The following is a 6000-nucleotide window of genomic DNA, read 5'->3' on the forward strand; positions in this document are numbered from 1 at the left end:
TAATTTGTAATTTGTAAATAAAATATGTAATGATTTTTAAATTATATATCTAATTTAATAATTCTAAATTAAACACTCAGTAGTAGTAGTAGTAGTAGTATCCTGGCTTTCTCCCAAAATTGGTACTCCAGGTGATATACAATTTTAAAAGAACAATACAGCTAAAAACATACAAAAAGTGAACATTAAAATAAAATTAAACTAATCACAAATTAAATTAATCACAGCATTACAACAGTTCAGAACTATACTTAATAAAATGCAATTTTATATGTAAATAAAATGCAGTGGGTTCAAAATAATACAACATATCTTAGCTCATTCTTTAACATCTTTTTAAATCAAAACCCTCTCAAAATAAAATGTTTTCACACAGAAAGATAACAAGGATGGGTAGATTCTAGCCTCCCTTTGGAAGGGAGTTCTAGTATCGGGCGAAGCCATCAAAAAGGTCCTCTAACGCATCCCTACCATGTTTGCAACAGAGGTGAGGCTGAGAGAAGGGTCTCTCCAGATGACCTCAGGACCTGGGCAGGTTTATATGGAAAGATACAGTCTGCCAGGCAGTCCGGACCTGATCCACATAGGGCTGTACAGGACTCTGAATTTTTAAATTATATATCTAATATAATATGAGTTTAAGTTTAAGCAAACAAAATGGCAGCCACTGCAGCTGTTATAAGAGGGGAGTTGTATGGTCCTGTAACCCGTAATAATTAAAATAGTTTAATTAGTTTAAATTTTAAAATATAATTTAGTAATTCTTAAATTAAATATTTAATTCAACAGATTTAAATAAAATAAATTTAAATACGGGTTAAAAATTTCAAGTAAAAATAAATAAATGGGGTTTGGGTAAACATTGTGTGTTAAGTAAAATATACAGATGCTTAGGAACAGGTCTACATGAAACCAATCAGTAGGAGTTCTGGATGTTTCATCTCTCCCTTCTGCTCCATTTGTTGTTGTTATTATTACTGTGTGCCTTCAAATCATTTCTGTCTTATGGCAACCCTAAAGTGAACCTATCATGGGATTTCTCAGCAAGATTTGTTCAGAGGGGGGTTTGCCACTGCCTTCCTCTGCGACCTAGAGGGTGCGACTTGCCCAAGGTCACACAGAGGGTTTCCATGGCCGAGCAGAGATTTGAACCCTGGCTTCAAGAGTCCCAGTCCAATGCTCAAATCACTATGCCATGCTGGCTATCATACCACACTGATTCTATCCTCTTTTGCTCAGTACACATTTCTGTGTTCTGGACTGGATCACAGGCAGCTTTTATCAAGGTGAGAGTGAGAGACAAATGAGAGATTATGTAAGAATCATGCTGAATCTGCCTCGAATCCCATTTTGGGAGAAAGAGAGGCTAAAAATCCAATAAATAAATAAATAAAAATGACTGTCTCAGTCACTCTGATGGTCCTAGCACAACCTGTGCATGGATAGGCAAGGGGGCTGGCTGACTAGGACCAGAGAGACTACAGCTCCAATTCCAACACACCAGGTGCCACTGGGCTGTCTTTCAATCTATCCCCATGGGGTTCTCCTGAGGGCAACACTGGGAGACAGTGATTTATCCTGCCCTGAGCTCCTTGCAAGAGAGGTGGGATATAATTGCATGAAATGAATAAAGAGGACTTCACTGAGTCCTCCAACATATACAACTTTTACACCTGCAATGGGCAAGATAGCACCCATAGTATTACTACACAACTTTTAAAATGCTAAACAGTGTTTGAAAGTACTGTATAGGCATATCAAAAAAAAAAAAAAAAAGGAATGTTATGGTCTACTGCTCCCAGCACATGCACACACATACAGTGGCAAATATATGACTTTCCATGCAAATATATTCCATGGAATCCTAGATCAATCACTTCTCTTTAGTCATGTTATCCTAATTTTCATGAGCCATATAAAACAATGCAGATAAAGCACTTCAAGGCTAGGCAATAGTTACATAATTAGATCTCTAATTAAACCAATTATTATGTTCATGTGTGATGCCAGATGGAATCTGCAGTCCATCCAACTAATCTGGAGAGAAACACATTCTCCACCTCTGCTTCCCACCCATTTCAAAACTGTACCCACCAGATGTGTTGGACTCCAGATGTGGACTCACACCCCTTCAACCAGCATGGGCCATGTTGACTGTTGATGCTGGTGACATGTAGCCCATTTCTGAAGGGGACCAGCTCTGTCTACCCCAGACAGAGGTTCAAAGGACAAGAAGCAAGCTTCTGGGCTTCAAGGGTAATGCCTACCTGCACTGATGCCTGTTCTGGGACCCTGCACCTATGAGTGCATGTAGTAAGTGACCACTTTCATTTCCCACCATATTTCTGATAGGGCCCTGTTTGCCTTTCAAGTACCAAAAGTCCAGCACTCTTACCTGGCACCCTACATTTTAATGTTGCACATCCCTGAGATTTGTTTATGTTGGGCCTACTCACACTGCACAATTATGGTGCTATGATTCCACTTTGACTGCCACAGCAACAGCCCATGGAACCAAGGGATTTGTCATTCTTGTTGTTGTTAACCTTCTGTCTTCTGTCAAGTCCACTTCAATCTATTGTAACCCCATGAATAAGACTTCCAAATCACCCTCTCATCAAAACCTCAGGTCATGCACACTCAGGGCCATGGCTTCCTCAACTGGGACTATCCACTTGGAATGTGGTCTTCCTCTTTTCCTACTGCCTTTTACCTTACCAAATATTATTGTCTTTTCTAGTGAGTCAGGTCTTCTCATGATATGTCCAAAGTATGACGGTCTCAGTTTAGTCATCACAGCTTCTAGGAAGAGTTCAAGCTTGATTTGCTGTGTGTTTTGTGTGCCTTCAAGTATTTCCAACTTATGACAACCCTAAGGTGAACCTATCATGGGGTTTTCTTGGCAATATTTGTTCAGAAGAAGTTTGTCATTGCCTTCCCCTGAGGCTGAAAGAATGTAACTTGCCCAAATGTGAGAATGTGAGTCACCCAGTGGTTTCATGGCACCAAATCCTGGTCTTCAGAGTCGAGGTCCAATGCTCAAACTACTACCCCTGGCTAGGACCCATTCATTTATGTTTTTAGCAATCTATGGAATCTGTAGAATTGTTCTCCAGCACCACATCTTGTGATTCGATTTTCTTCCTATCACCTTTCTTCACTGTTCAGCTTTCACAATCAAAAATAGAAATGGGAAATACAATGGCATGGACAATCCTAACTTTAGTATTCAGTGAGGCATCTTCATAGCTGCCCTCCAAAGTCCTAGTCTTCTTCTGATTTCTTGACTGCACTCTCCATTCTAATTGATGACTGAGCCAAGGTATGGGAAATCCTGAACTCTTTCAAAGTCTTCATTGTCTCCTTTAAAATTATGTAAATCATCCATGGTCATTACTTTAGTTTTCTTCATATTCAATTGTCAACTTGTCTTTGCACTTTCTTCCTTGACTTTCTTCAGTAATCTTTCCAGGTCTTTGCAATTTTCTGCTAGTAGTACAGTGTCATCTGCATATTGTAAATTGTTGTTCAATTTGCAGTTGAGAGAGAGGCCTTTAGACTCTTCAGTCAGGGAGCTCCTCTGGGGCCTCCGACCAAACTGCAAACACCAAGATTCAGCTGGAAGTTGCCATAGCAGTTAAAGTGGAATCACACTTCTATATTTGCATAGTGTGAATGGGTCCTCATGTCCCAATTATGCTCAAGCACACCTAAAATACACTCAGCAAGGCTGCCAACACTGTAAGTTCAGAGTTATCTGACACATTCACTTCAAGCCATTCTAAATGTTCCTTAAAAGGCAGGAGTGTGTTCTTCATAAACACTCTTGGATAAAAACGAACTAGTTTCTAGAGATATAACTTTGGAAAGCATTGTTTTGTTTTATTTTGTTTTCCAAAAGCAAGGTCAAATACAAGAGGTATTTTTTCCCCTTGTGTATTTGGCTTTTTATTTTTATTAATATGCATTCTGGTTGTTGGCCTAAAGCCTATTCCCTCCCATAGGAAGGATGTCAGGAAAGGGACAGAAAATCTAAGAACTTTTCTGTGTAACTCAGACAGAAGGACTAGAAATGCCAGAAACTAGGATGATGATACAGGTCATTAATCAGCCCATGGGGTGGGGTTGCATAGGTACACCTAATTTGAAACAGGCAGCAAAACCAGGGACTGCTGGAATACTTTCCCCCCAATCTTTAGAGCAAGTTGCCTGGTGTGTGCGTATGCATGTCCTTAACACACATGAAAAGAAAGTGGGGCCAGAATGCATTCACGTGAATTTGCTAGTTCAGCAAATTTATGTGAATTCAAATTGCGTTCAAACTGACTCCCCACTGCCCAAAATAGCTTGCCATTGCCCGAAATTGCATGTGGTAGTCTATCACGCATTATCGTGAAACCCCATGATTGCGTTCGGATTAACTTCCCATTGCCCGAAATTGCGTGTGGTAGTCTATCAAGCAATAACATTAAACCCCATGATTGCATTTGGATTGCCATTGGATTATACTTCCAATTTCCCTTGTTGGATAACGTCCAGAGTGTGATTTCCACATCAAACTCTATGACGGGAGTTGGTTGTTGTCATAATCCAAAGCTCAAACCACTACTCTGTGATGAGAGTTGGTTCTTGCAGGCCTTCAAGTTGTTTCCGACTTATGGCGACCCTAAGGAGAACCTATATCATGGGGCTTTCTTGGCAAGATTTGTTGAGAGCGCTTTGCCCTTGCCTCCCCCTGGGGCTGAGAGAGTATGACTTACCCAAGGTCACCCAGTGGGTTTCATGGCCGGACTAGGATTTCAACCTTGGGCTCCAGGGTCAGAGTCCAGCACTCAACCCACTACTACGCCTTGCGCAAAAGTGTTCCAGCCAGGAGGCTTCCCAGAATAGGAAACGCTCCTTTCCAACTTGTTCCAACTTATATAAAATTCTTGGCAGGCAAGGAGACCAAGAAGGGAGATGAAGAAAGAGAGGGGAAGGGACCAGCTAGGACCCCAAAATGGAAGACGTCGGAGGACAGCCCCCCCCCCCCTACAAAGCTCCAAAGACTCCCTATAAAAGCTCAGCCCCTGGTTCTGAGTCAGGCACAAAAAAAGTGGAGAGGAGTCCCTTCCAGGAAAAGGGAGGGCAGGAGGACCCAGGATGAAAAAGCCCTGAAGGGAACATTCCTATTTAGTGCGTGCTTCTTTAGCCATGCTCAAAATGGGAGACAGGGCCAAAGCTTAAAGAAAATAACAAAACAAAACACCACTCCTAGAAATATCAACCCATGCTTCTGCTCAAAGTGGAGGAGGGCATTTGGGGGAAATCCCTCCTGGGCAGAAGGCTGACATGGAGGACAGGTCCTGGAAAAGGAGGGAAACATGTCTGCGCAGACCCACTCCTGCCCTCCAGGAAGCCCTGGGGCTCCAGCTGGGCGTCTAAGGGCCCCCCTCTTCTCTGCCCCCCCAAACCCCCCTGAGCCCTTTCAGAAAGCCCGCCCCCCCCCCGCCCAGCAGGCAGCCCCTTACCTTGCTCTAGGGAGGCAGCGGGGATGGAGGCAGCCAGGAGCCCCCCACCTTGCTTTCCAGCCGCCGCCGCCTCCTCTTCCTCCTGGCTTTGCGGTGGGGTGCGTGGGTCTGGGTGTTGTTGGGGGAGTTGTGGGTCTGGTTAATGTCCACAGAGCCCAATTAGCCGGCAGCCTCTGGGAGGAGGAGGAGGAGGAAAGAGGAGGAGGAGAAGGGGCCGCCCCAGGCACACCGCCCTGCCCTGGCTGGCTTTCCCCTCCCTTGGCAAGATATGGGGCGGGGGGGCTCTTTCTCTCCTCTTCCTCCCTCCCAAGTCCTTCAAGGGCCCTCAAAATGAGAGAAGGGGGCGCAAAACCGTAGACACAACTTTCCATTCCGAATCTGAGTGTATACAAAGTATTCAGAAAGCACTGGGGAAGGCAGACTTCCTCTTCTTCTTCATGCTCCACACTGAGGACCTCAGGAGTCAGGGTGGCACCTGCTCTCCATTTCA

General features: G+C 43.6%; 1 protein-coding gene across 3 annotated transcripts in view; it reads right to left on the minus strand.

Moving 5' to 3' along the window:
* The window catches only part of MAP3K20 (mitogen-activated protein kinase kinase kinase 20), a 150232-nt gene extending 144538 nt beyond the window's left edge, over nucleotides 1-5694 (minus strand). For 2 of the 3 annotated variants that reach the window (XM_042446714.1, XM_042446715.1), the window contains exon 1: nucleotides 5511-5694. The gene's annotated coding sequence lies outside the window, so the exon portion shown is untranslated. The remainder of the gene's footprint in view (nucleotides 1-5510) is intronic. The other variant, XM_042446718.1, reaches the window with a different exon arrangement.
* Nucleotides 5695-6000: the final 306 nt, after the last annotated feature.

The sequence above is a fragment of the Sceloporus undulatus genome, chromosome 1, assembly GCF_019175285.1.
Source record: "Sceloporus undulatus isolate JIND9_A2432 ecotype Alabama chromosome 1, SceUnd_v1.1, whole genome shotgun sequence".
In the NCBI taxonomy this organism is placed as follows: domain Eukaryota; kingdom Metazoa; phylum Chordata; class Lepidosauria; order Squamata; family Phrynosomatidae; genus Sceloporus; species Sceloporus undulatus.